Genomic DNA, 20740 nt, shown 5'->3' on the forward strand with positions numbered 1-20740 from the left:
TCAGTGGGTGTTGGCTGCCTCTTCCTTATAATCACTGTTAGTGCCGGTTGTTCATTGAGAGCTGCAGCCGTGGATGTGCTAACAAGGTGAGAGCAGGAGATCTCTGCTGAACAAAGTGAAGTTGAAGTCACTACCTCACTGCAGTTAGGTAACAAAATGATCTTTTTCTGATGATGTATTATTGTTGGTTTTCTGGATTTTTTTCTTCTATATGGTGCTGTGTCCCAAAATCCTCCCCCACTGTCTGACTCGTATTGTACTTTTGCAATTTCTTTTAATATTTTATAAATTTTATAGTTTCGATTAAGTATGTCTTAATGGAAAATAAGATTAGAGGGTAATACCCACCATCTTTTTCTTTTTAACTAGTTTTAATGTTATTATTATTTAATGTTTTCGGGCAGCCATATATTAACCATAGAAATGTGTTCTAGCTGTGTTATTTTAGCCCGATCTATGAACAAACACCCCGACTCCTTATTATACTGCCTTGTAGTAACCAATAGAATGCTTCAGTGTTAATCGTTCCGACTAATGAAAGTTTATGGAGGAACGGACTTCATTAGCATTGCCATAAAGCATCAGCTCAGTGTGGTGTTTGAGCAGGGAAAGTGGCTCAAAATATCACATGACTGACAACAATGGCGGCCTCCAGGTCTGCAGATAAAGGGAGTTGCATACATGATTTTATGCACAAGTAAAAAATATTTTTGCCATGAGACTCCCCCTTTAAGAAAACCAAGAATTTAAAATAACAAACAACCAGTTAAACTCTGCAATCAGTCCTTGGTCTCATTTTAGATTCAGGATAGCATTATGCCCATCCCATGTATGTTTAAATCCCCTCGCTGGATTAGCCTCTAACACCTCTCATGGGAGGCTGTTCCATGTATCTACCACCTTAGAAGGGTCAATCCATGTTTGAAGAATTACACAAACTCACAGTGACGCTTGCCTTGCAATCCTACTATGAGTGGAAGTAGGGGGCCGTAACACAATAGCCCTACTCTTCCTGCGATTAAATAAATGTCTTGGGAAGAAGTAGCAATTTAAAAAAAAAAGATGTGATAGCAAGATGGCAGCTTCCACATAGAGCACAATGAAAGATAACAGAGATATTTTTTTCTATTTAAATAGTAGTAGTAAAACACCAGAATTACATGTTTTAAAAGGAAGAATTAAAATTTCTGTTTGTTTTTTTTACACTAAACACTAAAAGGAGTTTAGGAATTACGGATCATGAATGAAATGATTATTTGCTTAATAATTTCTTATAGTATTCATCTCAGGAACCAAGAAATAGTTTCTTTCTCACCAAGGTTTTTCTTGGCTTACTTGGCTGCGAATTTAGCACGTTGTTTTCTTCTCGAAGGCCATGAATGACTCCAAATACCATTGAAATGGTAAAAGCCAATGCGTTTCACGATGGGTGTTTATCAATAATATTTATTAAGCAGTTACAGGTTTCAGAGACAGGTTTCTAAAGATGGGTTTCTAAACATAAGAGTAAACATTACATATAGTTAAATATTTTTAAGTAGTAATGTCTCTGCCCCCCCCCCCCCGGAAGGGGTTTGTTGAGTTAACCACAAGTTTCCATCATTTCAAATTGCTTCAAGGGCATTTTGACACAATGACCTCACCACAATGGGCCAACGCCAATCATCTTCTCCTGCAAGAAAGTCAGCGCCGGTCCCGTAATAACACATAGTTATTGGTGGGAGTGAGATTTCTTGAAAGACACCTCACTAATCGAACTATGCATTGTACAGGGCCAACTCGACTCTTCTTGCAGAAGAAGCTCATTGGAGTTGGCTCATCATAGTGAGGCCATTTGGTGGAAAATATTCAGGTCTCCGGCAAACTCATGGTTTAGAAGATGTGGCCATGAGAAAACTTCTTTTACTTGAATGGAACCATAACAGGCCTACATTTTCTCTTGCAGGTTTTTGCTAAACTGGAAAAATGTCGGGTGTAATGAAATGTGAGTAAATCTGCTAATGTTTTTCTAGATTCTAAGCTTTAACGAGCAGGGCCCTCCTCACCATCTGTAACTTCAAATGTGGTTGAAAAAAGATTTAATCCCTACCTTCCCTCCTGACACATTAACCCTTTTATAAGAACCTCTATAGGGTGCTTTGAGCAGGGCCCTCCTTGCCTATTGACTCTGTGAAGTCCAGACTGTTATGTGATTCACTTCCTGTTTACCCATTGTCATTGCCTTCCCTCCGAAGTCTCCGGTTCTCCAGGTCAACACTGAATCCTCCGGTTCGCGGCAGCTGGGTCTTGACAGGCCCTATTCCCCACCCATTTACCCTTTAAATGGGGGTGTATCCCACAATGCGGGAACGCCCAATGACATCGCCCTGATGCCCCAACGTCAGCGGGACCATCCCAAGTGGCAGTCCTGGCTACCTCCCGCAAGGGTAGGCTTTGGGTAGCTTGCTGCCGGGCAAATCCAGCCACTGGCCACGTGCTACAGCAGCAGATCGAGTGATAGTGTGACACTGTCAGCCACCAGCCCACCAGGGATCTGCCTAGTATGCCATATGGCCAGTTGGGGGCCTGGGTTATATCTTATTGAGTGAACGTTGCTAGGTTTGATCTCAACATGCATACTATAATTTTAGAATGAATTGCTTTGCTTAATGAATGTTCCCCGAATGTTCTAGGGTTTGGAAAAGACGACGATAAAGACAAAGACAAAGATAAACACCAAGAGATAAAGGGAGAGGACAAGAAAGACAAGAAGAAAAAGAAAGACAAGAAGGTGAACATATTAACTTCCTAATATCCTATATCCTTACGGGTTAATTTGCTAAATAAACCTGTGAAATGGTGTTTACATTTTAAAATATGTACTTCCTGTTCCCAGGTTTATTCCTCCCTGATTTGTAATATCTACTCCATTGTTTAATCACTGATTTTTGTTGAATGAGGCGGGATAGCGTAGCGGGAAATAATTTTAAGACAGAACATGGATTAGTTTAGCCACCTAGTGCCACAAATGGCAGCTTTCCTAATTTCCTACCTTTAACCAAAATGTCTCCAAAAGGAAGCGTTTTCTGCTGTTATGACTATGAAGCATTTGCGTTGCCTCCTACGCATCTCCAGTGACCATAGGGTGGCAGACTAAGAGGTCATGTGCCTAGATTCTACTTTACTGAAAGGGTACTACTCTACAATAGTACCCCTGGGGGGTTACACATAGCACAGGTTCAGGTATTCTGTTATAGAGCACTGGGGTAAACTACAGAACGGGGCAGTAATCTGATCTTTGCATCTTTTCTTCATTCCCAGGAAGGAGATACGTCCAGTTCCAGCTCAGACAGCGATTCTGATGTAAGATGGTAACTGGCGTTGGTTGGTGTAGCATGCGCTAAATGGGCAACACATTAACAAACCTATACGGAACGAGCTTTCCTACTACCGCAGCCAAATAGCGGCATGGTAGGAAGGTATCTTCTCTGACTCATGGGGAGGACAATACTGGCTATTTCATTTTTTTAACCGACACATTTGGGCTGGCACCGTCTGGCCGGGGGGGGGGGGCAAGCCAATTCAATAGCCCTGTGATATAATTGCCTTTAATAAAGATGGCAAACGATATGTTCAACGCACCCGATCCAGTCGTATCCATAACACTGAAAGCAGGGCCGGCCCTACAATGGAGCCGACTGGGGCAATTGCCCCAGGCGGCACTTTAGAAGGGGCGGCACTTTGCCGCCCCAAGCGCTTTTTTTTTGGTTTTTTTTGAAGCGGAGGAGAGAGAGAGAGGGGCACCGAGTGGTTTTCGCTTACCCGCTCGGCGCCCCTCTCTCTCTCTCTCTCCTCTGCGGCGAGCCTCCCTGTTCGGTCTCGGTGCCAGCTTGTAATGCAGAGCGCCGGAAGTGACGTCAATTTCCGGCGCTCAGCATTACAAGCCGGCACCGTGGCAGAGCAGGGAGACTCGCCGCAGGACTGTTTAAAGGTAAGTACCGGGGGGGGGTTAGATTATGGCGTCGGCGAAGTTTAAAATGAAGCCCCCCCCGGCGTCGGCGCGGGGGGCAGCATTTTAAACTTCGCCCCAGGCGGCGTTAAGTCTTCGGCCGGCCCTGACTGAAAGGATTGTGTGTTGGAATGAAATGCCACAAGTGTATGTGGTCATGGCCCCCAATATGTCCAAATCAGAGCAGCCCAGCCCCTGTTAATGACCCCCTTCTGCTGCAGATGACAAAGACGATAGCAGACTTTTAAACATCACATCATAGTGAGAGATAAAAATATTATTATTATTATTAGTAGTAGTAATATTGATATAATAATAATTATATTGTTACAAAAATGTAACGTAGTGCAGGCTCCCTTTCTGGATTTAATAACAAAAAATGGATACAGCTGTATTAGCCCAAGAGAAAATGGAGTCCAATCGTAGTTGATATTTGGATCAACATAGAAGTAAAGTCATGCAGTAAGAAAAAAAAATATATATAGCTGTATTATTCCAAGAGAAATGGAGCCGTTGGTCAATTGATACATTTTATTAGGGTGAAATAGAAAGGTCTAAAGAGGTCAGATGGAATTGTCCTCAGATCACGTCTGAGGAAGAGACCTCTGAGATTTACGTCACTTATTTTAATATCAATTTCTGATGTATCTTACAGGGAGGAAAGAAGAAAAAAGACAAGCATTAGAAGAACAAAAGTGATACAATGGAGCTGGAACATGCATTTAACAAACCTCCATTATACTTAGTAATGCGCTTCTGCATGTGTGTTTGTAAATGGTCTGCAATGTATATACTGATCTTTACTTAAAGGTCATGGGTTTTCAGAATAAAACCTTAAACAAACTTGTTGAAGTATTCCAATATCTTATGAAATATACTGAGTACCTGTATATATACACTCTATACAATCGTCTACGGCCTAGGGCTGAATATTGAGCAGCACCATAGGCTGGTACAAATGATCTATCAAAAAAAGACTGAGGGATCTATCAGGAAATAACATGGGGGCTCAATATAGAAAACAGAGGGGGGGATATTATAGAAACATTTCCATAAATAAAGGCATTTCACAATGTATCAGAGGGAAGTTCGTGAAATCAAGGAGCTGAAACCACAACTCTCCTGACGAGTCTTCTGTTGGTGAATAACTACAAACAGCAGACTAAAGTAGAGGACTGCATTGGGATGCGGGTCCTGCGGGACCCACCAAAAAACTCGGGTGGTCTTTCGGTCGCTGCGGGCGGTCAGGCACTGTACCTGCGGGTCCCAGCAATCCCGTGCACTCCCGCAAGGCTGCCTTCGCGTTGCTCCCTCACAACATCTCTTCTCTTGTTCCGCCAAAGGAAGTCAGCGGAGTCACGTGATTTTACGTCATGTCACATGACTCTGCTCAGCTCCTGGGTGGAACAAGAGAAGAGATGCTGTAAGAGAGCAACACGAAGGCAGCCTTGCGGGACTGCGTGGAAAATCTGCAGTACAGGTAAGGGGGTGGGAGTGATTGGCCACATATGTTGCAGGAGCGGGCGAGAGTGGAACACACACATTGCGGGAGCGGGCAGTAATGATCACAAAATCAGCGGGATTAAAAAACTAAAGGCCCTAACTCTAAACAGGATGACAAACTGGCTCTGGCACTTGAAGGCCACCAAATAACATTTGTGCAGAGATCAGCAGGTTATGTTTGGCTGCGCGTAACGTTATTGTAGTTTTGAAGTGTGCGGTCTCGCGTATCAATCGGGCAGTCACACAATAGTGGGATATAGGTTATGGCGGTATGGGTAATTATGAGGCCCTATGGGCCACTGGGACACCAGCATTTGCTACCCCCACCCATTGTTTCTATTACCCTTCATTGAACCAGTTCCCCACCTTTGTGTATAGAATATTTTTTGAAGTTGCCAACTTGCTCTCAGGTCCAGGAAACCTTTTATAGTTAAAATCTGCATATTTTTAGGTATAATCGTAACGCAGAAGGAAACATAACAAACCTGATGTACAATTGCTGAGTAAAGATACCACAACAATTAAATAGTTAAAAAAAATCCCAGGCTGAATAATTTATTGGTCTTCCAGCGCCATCTAGTGTAAAAAAAAAATCACTACACAAAGAAACAAATTCATTTTGGAAATTATTGCAATACTGTATTTTTCATATTATTTTGAAAAATGCCAAATTTTGTTCCAGGAGGAATATACAGACTTTATTGCATATCCGAGGCCTTTCAGGCAAAGTTTTTGGGGTAATTCTATCTCTTAGATCGGCAGCAGATCTTTATTCCAGGGACTTTGTTGACATTAAAGACATAAAGCTCAAGTACAGGTAATTTATTGCAGCTAACAAATTGCAACTGGATAACACGGGCTTGTTAGGGAGTCATTGTTGGTCCTTGTGATCACCGAATAAATAGCACTGTGGGTTGTAGTTTTGAAAGCAACTTCCGATACAGCGATGGGCGAGAGGGGCAGTAAAAGCTACTGTCCTTCCACATGTTATTTTATTTTCCAGCAGACCCTACCACTTCTCTGTGGCTTACCTTTGGAGGCAGTTGTTTTTGTTCAGTCCCACAGGCCACGGTTCCAAATAAATATTTCCGAGTAAAGGGACACTTCTGTAGTAGTTGTCAATGTACATATGATACCCATTATTAAGACGGGTTGAGATGAGGTTCCAGGCAATTTTTACCACTTATCCCCACAGAGCCGGCATAGCCTGGGTAATTTAAGTGCAAGTCACCCCCCCCCACCCCATAAATCCAAAAAGAAAAGGAATGTCCGTCTCTTTAACAAAGCTTGTACAGCTTGACCGTTACCTTGCCCTCTTGGAACTTATATGTTGTTTAAATATCAGCTTTCCTTTGTATTACATTAACCCCTTAATGACAAGACTGTACACGTTTGGGCAAAGGCTGTTTTAACATTTTTGCGGTCATTTTGTGCATCCACACACATTATATACACATTATACCACAAACATTACATATCATATATTATATATTTTTGAAAATTAAACCCCAGGGTATTTCAAATACTGATATTTTAATTTTTTCCATGCACACATTTTATCACCAGCCTTTCTCAACATTTGCAGTAGTATGTTTTGTGTTTTTTTCCACACACATTTAGGTATGAATTTGCAGCTCGTGGTATATGTTACTGTCAAAAAACAGCACAATTTGTGTTCAGCAACACTGAGTACAGTGATACCCCCATGCATAGGGGTTTGTTGGGCTGTCTGGGAGGTAAAAGGCCATCTTGGCAAGGTTTGCATTTTTCTTTGAGTTTCAACATCAGTCTGTGCTGCCAGGCCCAGTAGACTTGGTTTATTGTGAATCTAGTGATAAGCCAATATGTGTGTGTAGTAGATACATGGATCGGTTACCCTTTCAGTCAGAAATGGTACGAGGGTGGAGTGGCGAGAGTTAACGGAGTTTAAATAAGATGCGGTGTGAACCCAATGAACCGTACATGAGGTTTACTCCAGTCGATTAGTATCTTTGTGTTATTATGGGAGTCCTTTTGCCTAAACCATTCCAAGTTGGCAGATGTGACACCTCTCCTAGCCAGAAATGCACCGTTATAATCTCAGCCCCTTTTCTACTAAAGGTTATATTTAAAAGATTAAATCTATATTAAGGGATCTGGGGTCCTCATATGTATATTTGAGGTGCCCACATTTTTCCTAGCAGCATGACAAGGTTGGGTTATCTCCAATCATTTAATAGATAAACTAAAGTCTTTTTTTTAACTCTTTCCATGTGATAATGTTTGTGAAGATATAGTGCTAATTTTAGGACTTACTCATATCTGCATGTATATGGAGAATATGGAGGCAGAGACACAAACAGTGTGCCATGCAGTATACATTTATCGGCCAATCACAGTGATTGTATGACATAGGTGGTTGCTAATTGGTTCCTACAGACTGCCTTGGCTATGAGACAGTCTCCTGCAGTGGATTCTATACCATCAATATAGGTTTTTGGGCACAATTTGTGTGTGATAACATAGAACATGATTGATATTGTTACTGTTTAATAACTATGATTAATAACTCATTGTTAACTGAAATAAACTATGTGAGAAGTGGCACGTGGCAAATAGATAGAAAAATAGTGGCTCTCCAGCTGTCATGGGACTATGATTTCCTTGAGTTCAGTCAGTATCTTTAAGGAAGAGAAGCATGCATATGGTCATCTGAGATTATGAGCTTTGTAGTTCTACAACAGCCAGAGGACTGCTGTCTTTCTCAGGTAAGCATACAGCAGGACAATGTCCTTTTCTAAACTTTGCTCATACCTCTTCTACTCTTTGTTTTCTCAAAAACTGTTTTATTTGTGTTTTTCTCAAACACTATCTTGATTATTTTTGTATCCTATAAATTAAATCCAATAATGATCAAAATTACCTGATTCCATAATCTCACTACACAAAATAATCTCCCTTTTTAATGTAAACAAATTGAGTAAATGAGACAAATAAAACCAACATTAGACAATATAGAATTAGAAACTTCACATTTATTTAGAAAAATTAAACAGAATAAGAAACATTTTGCAGTTTCCGGATAAGAACATTAGGAAGTTAAGAGACAACATGACAGTCAGAAATATGGCCAAAACAAGGGCTACATCTGGACTCACAAAGGGTCATCCTTCAGCACTCAGGAGAGGAAAAACCCCCATTATGGAGGAAACCTCTGGGGAACCATGGCATGAAGGACTGCCCTTCCCTCTGGGCTTAAGTAGTTAAATGTAAAATGCCCTTAATTGTTCTTCAATTAAAATTACCTTTAACAGTGTGTTTCTTTCAAATTATTATTATTATTATTATATTTTAGATTCTGCAGCGCTGAAAATTTTACAGATAACGACAAGTACAATACAGCAATTGACATACAGATACAAGAGAAATAAAGGGCCCTGTTCCAGCAGGAACTTACAATCTATGCTTTAACAGAATGGAATTATTTGACAAGTTTATGTTCCCTTCCTTACCATCTGCACCCCCACCAAAAAAACAATAATGGAAGAAATGTTGAGACCCCTTGCAAAAGATTTGTCTACACATGTTGCTGTTATAATCATTTACAACCTTGTGACATAACCACCAACTGACAAGGTCACCAACAATGAAATGGATCTTTTGCAGAGGCACAAATGGTACATGTAAATCTAATCAGCTACAACCCCCTGAGCTAGAACCCTCAAATTGCAAGGTAAGCATAAATAGAAAGGATGTTTGGCAGAGGCACCAGTCTTTAAAAAATGGTACATGAGTCAATCCTCTAATTCATTAGAACATTGTTAGCTAGACTCCTGAATCTCAAGGTTAGCAAACAATGTTGATACCCTTGTCTGAGGCACCATACTGAAACATATAGTACGTTAGTTAATGCTCTAATTAAATAGACCCTACTTAGCTACACCAATAAATCTCAAGGTCTTTGAGAGGCAATAGTCTTACAAAAAACAATCAAGAGTTGCTACTCATATCAGATTTATCCTCCTGAAGTAAGACCTTCAAATCGCAAGCTTAGCAGCAATGGAATCAATCATGACACCTTTTGATGAGGCATTTGTCTCTAATAAACTACATACAAGTTCTAATTTATCAATTAGAACCTAATTTGCTACAGATATTAAATCTCAATATTGGAAGCAATGGAATAACTTATGATACCCTTTGTGGAGGCACCAATCTCTAACAAACAGTACACAAGTTCATGCTCTAATTAATTAGAACCTCCTTAACTAGACCCCCAAAACTCAAGGATAGCAACGATGGAGTAGATATTGATACCCTCTGAGAGGCAACCTTCTCCACCAAAAACAGTATGCCAGTTGCTGCTCCTATCAGGTACAACAATCTGAGCTTGGACTCTCAAATTAAAAGGTAAGCATAAATGGAAGGACTCATGTCATGCTCCAAAAATGGTACACAAGTAAGTGTTCTAGTCATTTACCAGCTCTTTAGCTAGAAACCCTTAATCTTAACGTCAGCAACAACTGAATGAAACTTGATGCCCTTTGAAAGTCAACAGTATTCTCAAAAATGGTACATTAGTTGCTGCTCCTATGAGACACACATCTTGAGGTTGCTTCTTAATGTCAGAAGCAATGGAATGACTCATGATACCCTTTGTGGAGGCATCAGTCTTTAACATAGGGTACACAAGTTAATGCTCTATTTAATTAAAACCCACTAGCTAGTTGTCTAACTCTCAAGGATAGCAACAATGGAGTGGATTTTGATACCCTTTGAGAGGAAAAAGTATCCACAAAAATGTTACAAAGGTTGCTGCTCCTATCAGATACAATGTCCTAAACTAGGACCCTGAAATCTAAATGTCAGCAGCAATGGAATGACTGATGATACCCTTCATGGAGGCATAAGTTTCCAAAAACTGGATCAGATGTTGCTGCTCTCATCATTCAAAACCTATGTAGCTAGAATGCTTAAATCTCAAGGCCAGCAGCAATTGAGTTGATCGGCATACCCTTTGCAGAGGCACTCGTCTCTAATAAATGGCACACGATATGCTGCTTTACTCAGACTAAACCTCCTGAGCTAGAATCCCCAAATTTGAAGATCAGTAATAATAGAAATAATGTTGATAAAGAAGACTTTTGCCTCTGCCAAGGTTAACAAGTGGTACATGACTTAATGATCTAATCAACTATACCCTCCTTAGCTAGATCCCGAATTATAAAGGATAGCAACAATGGATTGGATAAATGGTACCTAATTTGCTGATCTACTCATTTAGAACATTTAGATAGACTTCCTATCTCTCAAGGTCAGAAACAATAGAGTAGATCATGATACCTTTTGGTGAGGCCCAAGTCTAAGACTACTGATGGAGATTGCATTAAACATGGGCATAACATTGAACATGGATATATAATTAAACATGGACATAACATAAGACATGGAGATAGCATTACACATGGACATAGCATTAAATATGGATATACCATTAAACACGGATATACATTAAACATGGACAAAGCATTAAACATGGACATAGCATGGACATATCACTAGACATGGTTATAGCACTAAACATGGACATGTCATTACATGCACATTGCATTAAACATGGATATAACATTAAACATGGACATGTCATTACACATAGAGATAACATAAAACATGGACATTGCATTAAACACGGATGTAGCATTAAACATGGACATCACATTACACATGGATATTGCTTTAAATATGGATATAATATTACACACAGAAATAACATTAAACATGAACATTGCATTAAACATGGACATAGCAATACACATGGATATAGCATTACACATAGAGATAGCATTAAACATAGACACAGCATGACACACAGAGATAACATTAAACATGGACAGAGCATTACACATGGGTTTAGCATCAACTATTAATTATAGCCTTACACATGGACATAGAACGACTTATGGAGATAGCATTAAACATGGATATAGCTTTAAACATGGACAGAGAATTACACATTGACATATCATTACACATCGACATAGAATTACATATGGATATAGTATTAAACATGGAGTTACCATTAAAAATGGAGATAGCATTAAACATGTAAATAGCACTACTAATGGAGATAGCACAACAAATGGATATAGCATTAAAGATGGGCATTGCATTAGACACAGAGATAACATAAAACATGGACATAGCATTAAACATGCACATAACATTACACATAGAGACAACACTAAACATTTAGATAGCATTATACATGGACGTTACACATAGACATAACATTAAACATGGACATATCATTACAAATAGAGAAAACATTAAACTTGGACATAGCATTAAACATGCATTTATCATTAAACATAGACATAGAATTACACATAGAGATAGAATTAAACATGGACATAGCATTACACTTGAAAATACCATTAAACATGGAGATAACATTAAACATGGATATAGCATTAATCATTGACATAGCATTACACATGGAGATAACATTAAACATGGACATAGCATTAAACATGGATATAGCATTAAACATGGACATGACATTCAACATGGAAATAGCATTAAACATGGATATAGCATTAAACATGGATATAGTATTACTCATGGATACAGCATTAAACATGGCCAAAGCACTACTCATGGGGAAAGCATTAAACATGGACATAGCAATAAACATGGACATTACATTAAAAATGCATATAGTATTAAACATGGGGATAGCATAAACCATGGGGATAGCATAAACCATGGACATAGCACTACTAATGGAGATAGCAGTAAACATGGATATAGCAATAAACATGGACATAGCATTAACATAGAGATAACATTAAACATGGACATAGCATTAAACATGGACATAGCATTACACATGGATATTGCTTTAAATATAGATATAGCATTAAACATGGACATAGGATTAAACATGGAGATATCATTAAACATGGATTTAGCATTACACATGGACTTTGTATTACACATGGATATCGGATTAAACAGAGATAGCATGACACATGGATATATCATTAAATATGGACAAAGCATTACACATAGAGAAGCATTAAAAATGGACGTAGAATTACACATAGAGATATCATTGATATAATGGATATAGTATTAAACATAGAGAAGGCATTAAACATGGATATAGCACTAAACATGGACATAGCATAACATAGAGATATCATTAAAGATGGACATACTATTAAAAATTGATATAGCACTACACATGGACATGGCATTAAACATGGACATAGCATTACACATGGATATAGCATTACAAATTGATATAGCATTAAACATGGATAAAACATTCAATATGGAGATAGCATTAAACATGGACATAGCGTTACATATGGACATAGCATTAAATATAGAGATAACATTATACATGGACATAGCATTACACATGGATATAGCATTACAGGTGGAGATAGCATTACACATGGATATAGTATTAAACATGGATATATCATTAAACATGGACATAGCATTAAACATGGATATAGCATTAAATATAGACATAGCACTACTAAAGGAGATAGCATTAAATATGAACATAGCATTAAACATGGACATAGCATTAAACATGGACATAGCATTAAACATGGACATAGCATTAAATATGGATATAGCATTAAATATGGATATAGCATTAAACATGGACATAGCATTAAATATGGATATAGCATTAAATATGGACATAGCAATAAACATGGACATAACATTACACATAGAGATAGCATTACACATAGAGATAGCATTACACATGGATATGGCATTAAACCTGGATATAGCATCAAACATGGTCAAAGCACTACTCATGGAGATAGCATTAAAATGGACACAGAATTACACATGGATATAGCATTAAACATGGATAAGGCCCCTGGGAATCAGCGTAGCTAAGAGGACAGGGAGCATGTATGTGTGTGGGTGAGTTCATGCTTGGGGAATGTGTTTTTAATTGGGGTATGTAAATGTAGGGGCAGGAGTTCCCTCCTCCTCTGGTGAGGAGGCTTTTTCTACTCCCCCTTTTATACGGCACCTGGGGTTGGGGCCCCTGCCGGCGGTCCATGGTCCCTCTGCTGTCCAGGGACATCTCATCTCCCCTCTTTAGTCTGCGCAGGCTGGTGCTGGTGTGCTGCAGGAAGATTTTTTGCTGCGGGGAGTGACTCGCCGACGGTAGTGGACACGGAGGTGGAGGTAGCGGATGTGGCTCGTGGGGCGGCCTACATGTGCTGGTTGGGCCCACTGGGCCCGCACGTGAGGCAGGAGACTAAGAAGAGGATTTGGAAGTGGGAGTTCCTAGAAATGTTCTCCCTTTTGCCATTGGAGGAGGCTACTCCGCCAGCTACGGATATAAGGACCGGCAGGCTGCGGATGTTTAGTTGTAGGGTTTTTCAGAGAGTTTTGTATACCCTTTGTGGATGCCCCTTTTTCAGTTAATTATAGGAATTTGCGTTCTGTTGCAGAGATTCCCGATGTCGTGAGAGAGGTGGAGTTGGGGCGCATGGCGGGACCTTTTGCTGTTCAGCCTTTGGCGAATTTGTGAGTGTCCCCGCTCAGGTTGTCAGTTCGACGGGCAGTTTTATGTTGATATGAGCCTCCCTATGGGTTGTTCAATATCATGTTCTTATTTTGAGTGTTTTAGCACCTTTTGCGAATGGGTGGTGTGGGAGGAGGCAGGTTTGGCCTCTGTCCTGCATTATCTGGATGATTTCTTGTGTATTGGGTCCAGGGATTCCGGGGACTGTCTTCATCTCCTGCGTACTGTGCAGGGTGTGATGCGACGTTTTGGAGTCCCCCTTGCGGTCGATAAGATGGAGGGGTCGACTACTTGCCTGAGTTTCCTTGGAATCGAGACCTATTCTGTGGCAATGGAGTGCCGTACCGAAGAGGGGGTCCCGTGTCTGGTGAAACTGTGGGCCCTTGGGTTGGACGAGTGACGGAGTGGATCCGTGGTTCAGTTTCAAAAGCCACTTGGGGGAGGTATGGTAAGGTGTGGGACGAGTGGGCAGTGTTTGAGGGAGACTGTGGCGGTTTCCCGTCTAACGCTGCTCGGGTCCGCGGTTTGCTTTCCCTCCTGTGGCAGTGGGACTCGGCTGCGATGTCCCCGTTGGCGGCAACCGCTCGCCTGTCGGGTCTTAGTTTTTTATGTAAGTTAATGGGGCTAGCGGATTTTACCAAGGATTTCCTTGTTCGCCAGGCCGTAAAGGGCTGGCGGAAGGGTACGGTGACTAGGGATGCTCGGAGGCCGGCTGGTCCAGTTATGTGCGGTGTTGGGATCCGTTTGTGTTTCGGATTTTGAAGTTCGGTTATTTAGGGCGGCTTTTAGTTTGGTGTTTTTTGGGGTCATGCAGATACGGGAATTAGTTAGCCCTAGTAAGCGTGTGCCTGGTGGAGTTTTGGTGGACGATGTGGAATTCGGGGCCGGGGGTCTGTGCTTTCGCATTCGTCAATCTAAGACGGATGTGTTGGGGAAGGGGGCTTTGGTTCGGTTCCATTGAGGGCTCGCCTATTTGCCCTGTGTCGGCGGTTAGGGAATTTCTGTTGATCTCCTGGGGGCCCGCTTCTGGTGCATCGTGACGGGTCCTATTTGTCGCATTTTCAATTTGTGGGTGTTTGTCGGAAATCGCTGGTGGCCCTGGGCATCCCTGCCGGGTCTTTTGGGGGGCATTCCTTCAGGATTGGGGCAGCCACTGAGGCTACCCAGGTGGGTTTGCCCGATTCATCTGTGCAGCAGATTGGGCGTTGGCGATCAGGGAGTTTTCGGTCTTACATTAGTTTGGATATGTCTGTTTAATCTTCTCTGTTTCTTGTAGGTATGGTCCTTCCTCAAGTTTGGCTCATCGGACATTCATTCGTCTTCTGGGCCAGGAGGCAGGCAGTGGTTCTCCCCTCTGGGGGTTGAGGTGCGGTGGTTTGGGAAGCGGGGGATGCGGTGGGTTCATCTCCTTCCCAAACTGGTTCGGTTATCTAGGCTGTTGGGTTCCCCGTCTGTTCTGGTGACTCACCTTGGGGGGAATGAGCTTGGGGTGGTCCAGGTCTTTAGGGGATATGATTCTTGGGGACCTGGCTAGGATTCTGGTGATTTTCCCGGAAGTCGGTTGGTGTGGTCCGAGGTGGGATCTCGGAATTTTTGGCGGCAGCCCACTAGCCAGCGGGTGCTGAAGCGGTCGCGGGTTAAATTAAATCGTTGGGTTTCTAAGTTTGTGGCTAGTGTTCATGGTGTGCCAGTAAGGCATAGGGTGTTTGAGAGTGACGCCGCTAATTAATTAAGGAGCGATGGCGTTCATCTCAATGATATCGGTTTGGATATTTTTAATTTGGCGCTGCAGGAGGCTATCGGTCAGGCCATGGCTTGTGTTGGTGAGGGCCCCCTCTGATTTAAGGGGTTTGTGGCGGTTTGTGTGTCCTTGCCGGTCTGGTTTTGGTAAGTGATGGAGTTTGGAAGCTGGTGTGAAGGAAGGCTCAATCCTCCCCTGACTTCTTGTGTTTTTATTGGACGTGCCCACCAAGCTTATGGTCGGCTGGTGGTTAGCATTGGTTGCGGGACAGCGGAAGGTAGCTGTCATTTTTGTTTGGACGAGGGGGGGGGTACCTGTGGTCTGGATTGTACAGTGATGAGCGGCCGGCAAGGACAGGGTTAATTCTGTTCCTGTGTTGGTTATGTTTGAATGGATTATGGATTATGTGTTATGTATATTTTTATATTTGTATTTAGAATATATTGTGCGGTTTATTGTGTATTTATGTTTATTGTTTTATGGTGTTTAGGCCAACATAGTGTTTGTGGTTATTGTTAATAAAACATGCGGTGGCCTGCTTTATACAGTTTCAATCTCCGTGTTGTTACCGGGTGGGGCTTAGGTGGTAGTTGGTTTGCGGTGCACGGTACACACTACCTACATGCATAGCATTACATATAGAGATAACATTAAACATAGTCATAGCATTAAAAATGGACATAGCATTTAACATGGACATAACACTACTGATGGAGATTGCATTAAACATGGGCATAACATTAAACATGAATATATAATTAATCATGGACATAACATAAGACATGGAGATAGCATTACACATGGACATAGCATTAAATATGGATATACCATTAAACACGGATATACATTAAACACGGACATAGCATTAAACATGGATAAAGCATTAAACATGGACATAGCATAACCCATGTAGATAGCATTCCACATTTACATGACATTAAACATGGACATAGCATTAAATATGGATATAGTAATAAATATGGATATAGCATTACACATGGATATAGCTTTAAATATGGACATAGCATCATTGAAAAATCACTACACAAACATACTAATTTTTTAGCGTACATGCTGTATAACTTAAGTCTTCCAAAAACATTTAAGAGAATGAAAATGGAAGATTTCTTCCTACCTCACTCTATCCCTTGTCATCCTACCTAATCATAAGCCAAATTAAACAACCCAGTTTATGTTCCCTTCCTTACCATCTGCACCCCCACCAAAAAAAAACAATAATGGAAGAAATGTTGAGACCCTTTGCAAAAGATTTGTCTACACATGTTGCTGTTATAATCATTTACAACCTTGTGACATAACCACCAACTGACAAGGTCACCAACAATGAAATGGATCTTTTGCAGAGGCACAAATGGTACATGTAAATCTAATCAGCTACAACCCCCTGAGCTAGAACCCTTAAATTGCAAGGTACACATAAATAGAAAGGATGTTTGGCAGAGGCACTAGTCTTTAAAAAATGGTTCATGAGTCAATCCTCTAATTAATTAGAACATTGTTAGCTAGACTCCTGAATCTCAAGGTTAGCAAACAATGTTGATACCCTTGTCTGATGCACCATACTTAAACATATGGTACGTTAGTTAATGCTCTAATTAATTAGACCCTACTTAGCTACACCAATAAATCTCAAGGTCTTTGAGAGGCAATAGTCTTACAAAAAAAAACCAATCAAGAGTTGCTACTCATATCAGATTTACCCTCCTGAAGTAAGACCTTCAAATCGCAAGGTTAGCAGCAATGGAATCAATCGTGACACCTTTTGATGAGGCATTTGTCTCTAATAAACTACATACAAGTTCTAATTTATCAATTAGAACCTAATTTGGTACAGCTATCAAATCTCAATGTTGGAAGCAATGGAATAACTTATGATACCCTTTGTGGAGGCACCAATCTCTAACAAACAGTACACAAGTTCATGCTCTAATTAATTAGAACTTCCTTAACTAGACCCCCAAAACTCAAGGATAGCAACGATGGAGTAGATATTGATAGCCTCTGAGAGGCAACCTTCTCCACCAAAAATAGTATGCCAGTTGCTGCTCCTATCAGGTACAACATTCTGAGCTTGGACTCTCAAATTAAAAGGTAAGCATACATGGAAGGACTCATGTCATGCTCCAAAAAATGGTACACAAGTAAGTGTTCTAGTCATTTACCAGCTCTTTAGCTAGAAACCCTTAATCTTAACGTCATCAACAACTGAATGAAACTTGATGCCCTTTGAAAGGCAACAGTATTCTCAAAAATGGTACATTAGTTGCTGCTCCTATGAGACACACATCTTGAGATTGCTTCTTAATGTCAGAAGCAATGGAATGACTCATGATACCCTTTGTGGAGGCATCAGTCTTTAACATAGGGTACACAAGTTAATGCTCTAATTAAAACCCACTAGCTAGTTGTCTAAATCTCAAGGATAGCAACAATGGAGTGGATTTTGATACCCTTTGAGAGGAAAAAGTATCCACAAAAATGTTACAAAGGTTGCTGCTACTATCAGATACAATGTCCTAAACTAGGACCCTGAAATCTAAATGTCAGCAGCCATGGAATGACTGATAATACCCTTCATGGAGGCATCAGTTTCCAAAAACTGGTTCAGATGTTGCTGCTCTAATCATTCAAAACCTATTTAGCTAGAATGCCTAAATCTCAAGGCCAGCAGCAATTGAGTTGATCGGCATACACTTTGCAGAGGCACTCGTCTCTAATAAATGGCACACGATATGCTGCTTTACTCAGACTAAACCTCCTGAGCTAGAATCCCCAAATTTGAAGATCAGTAATAATAGAAACAATGTTGATAAAGACTTTTGCCTCTGCCAAGGTTAACAAGTGGTACATGACTTAATGATCTAATCAACTATACCCGCCTTAGCTAGACCCCGAAATATAAAGGATAGCAACAATGGATTGGATAAATGGTACCTAATTTGCTGATCTACTCATTTAGAACATATTTAGCTAGACTTTCTATCTCTCAAGGTCAGAAACAATAGAGTAGATCATGATACCTTTTGGTAAGGCACAAGTCTCTAATAAATGACACAAGAGTTGATTTACTACTCAGTCTGAACCTCCTGAGCTAAAATCCCCAAATTTGCAGATCAGTAACAATAGATACAATATTAATACCTTTGGCAGAGGCACCAGTCTTCAAAAAATGGTACATGAGTCAATCCTCTAATTAATTAGAACATTGTTAGCTAGACTCCTGAATCTCAAGGTTAGCAAACAATGTTGATACCCTTGTCAGAGGCACCATACTTAAACATATGGTACGTTAGTTAAGGCTCTAATTAATTAGACCCTACTTAGCTACACCAATAAATCTCAAGGTCTTTGAGAGGCAATAGTCTTACAAAAAAAAAACAATCAAGAGTTGCTACTCATATCAGATTTATCCTCCTGAAGTAAGACCTTCAAATCGCAAGGTTAGCAGCAATGGAATCAACCGTGATACCTTTTGATGAGGCATTTGTCTCTAATAAACTACATTCAAGTTCTAATTAATCAATTAGAACCTAATTTGCGACAGCTATCAAATCTCAATGTTGGAAGCAATGGAATAACTTATGATACCCTTTGTGGAGGCACCAATCTCTAACAAACAGTACACAAGTTCATGCTCTAATTAATTAGAACCTCCTTAACTAGACCCCCAAAACTCAAGGATAGCAACGATGGAGTAGACATTGATAGCCTCTGAGAGGCAACCTTCTCCACCAAAAATAGTATGCCAGTTGCTGCTCCTATCAGGTACAACATTCTGAGCTTGGACTCTCAAATTAAAAGGTAAGCATAAATGGAAGGACTCATGTCATGCTCCAAAAAATGGTACACAAGTAAGTGTTCTAGTCATTTACCAGCTCTTCAGCTAGAAACCCTTAATCTTAACATCAGCAACAACTGAATGAAACTTGATGCCCTTTGAAAGGCAACAGTATTCTCAAAAATGGTACAATAGTTGCTGCTCCTATGAGACACACATCTTGAGATTGCTTCTTAATGTCAGAAGCAATGGAATGCCTCATGATACCCTTTGTGGAGGCATCAGTCTTTAACATAGGGTACACAAGTTAATGCTCTAATTAAAACCCACTAGCTAGTTGTCTAAATCTCAAGGATAGCAACAATGGAGTGGATTTTGATACCCTTTGAGAGGAAAAAGTTTCCACAAAAATGTTACAAAGGTTGCTGCTCCTATCAGATACAATGTCCTAAACTAGGACCCTGAAATCTAAATGTCAGCAGCAATGGAATGACTGATGATACCCTTCATGGAGGCATCAGTTTCCAAAAACTGGTTCAGATGTTGCTGCTCTAATCATTCAAAACCTATTTAGCTAGAATGCCTAAATCTCAAGGCCAGCAGCAATTGAGTTGATCGGGATACCCTTTGCAGAGGCACTCGTCTCTAATAAATGGCACACGATATGCTGCTTTACTCAGACTAAACCTCCTGAGCTAGAATCCCCAAATTGGAAGATCAGTAATAATAGAAATAATGTTGATAAAGACTTTTGCCTCTGCCAAGGTTAACAAGTGGTACAGGACTTAATGAGCTAATCAACTATACCCTCCTTAGCTAGACCCCGAAATATAAAGGATAGCAACAATGGTTTGGATAAATGGTACCTAATTTGCTGATCTACTCATTTAGAACATATTTAGCTAGACTTCCTATCTCTCGAGGTCAGAAACAATAGAGTAGATCATGATACCTTTTGGTAAGGCACAAGTCTCTAATAAATGACACAAGAGTTGATTTACTACTCAGTCTGAACCTCCTGAGCTAAAATCCCCAAATTTGCAGATCAGTAACAATAGATACAATATTAATACCTTTGGCAGAGGCACCAGTCTTCAAAAAATGGTACATGAGTCAATCCTCTAATTAATTAGAACATTGTTAGCTAGACTCCTGAATCTCAAG

At 40.4% G+C, this 20740-nt stretch overlaps 1 long non-coding RNA gene across 1 annotated transcript; it reads left to right on the top strand.

The window, feature by feature from the left end:
- LOC128490472 (uncharacterized) lies at positions 1-4831 on the top strand. Its single transcript, XR_008353951.1, has 5 exons — positions 1-148; positions 1946-1984; positions 2673-2770; positions 3301-3342; positions 4644-4831. It is a non-coding gene; the product is annotated as an uncharacterized LOC128490472 (long non-coding RNA).
- The last annotated feature ends 15909 nt before the right edge of the window (positions 4832-20740 follow it).

The sequence above is a fragment of the Spea bombifrons genome, chromosome 4, assembly GCF_027358695.1.
Source record: "Spea bombifrons isolate aSpeBom1 chromosome 4, aSpeBom1.2.pri, whole genome shotgun sequence".
Lineage (NCBI taxonomy): Eukaryota > Metazoa > Chordata > Amphibia > Anura > Pelobatidae > Spea > Spea bombifrons.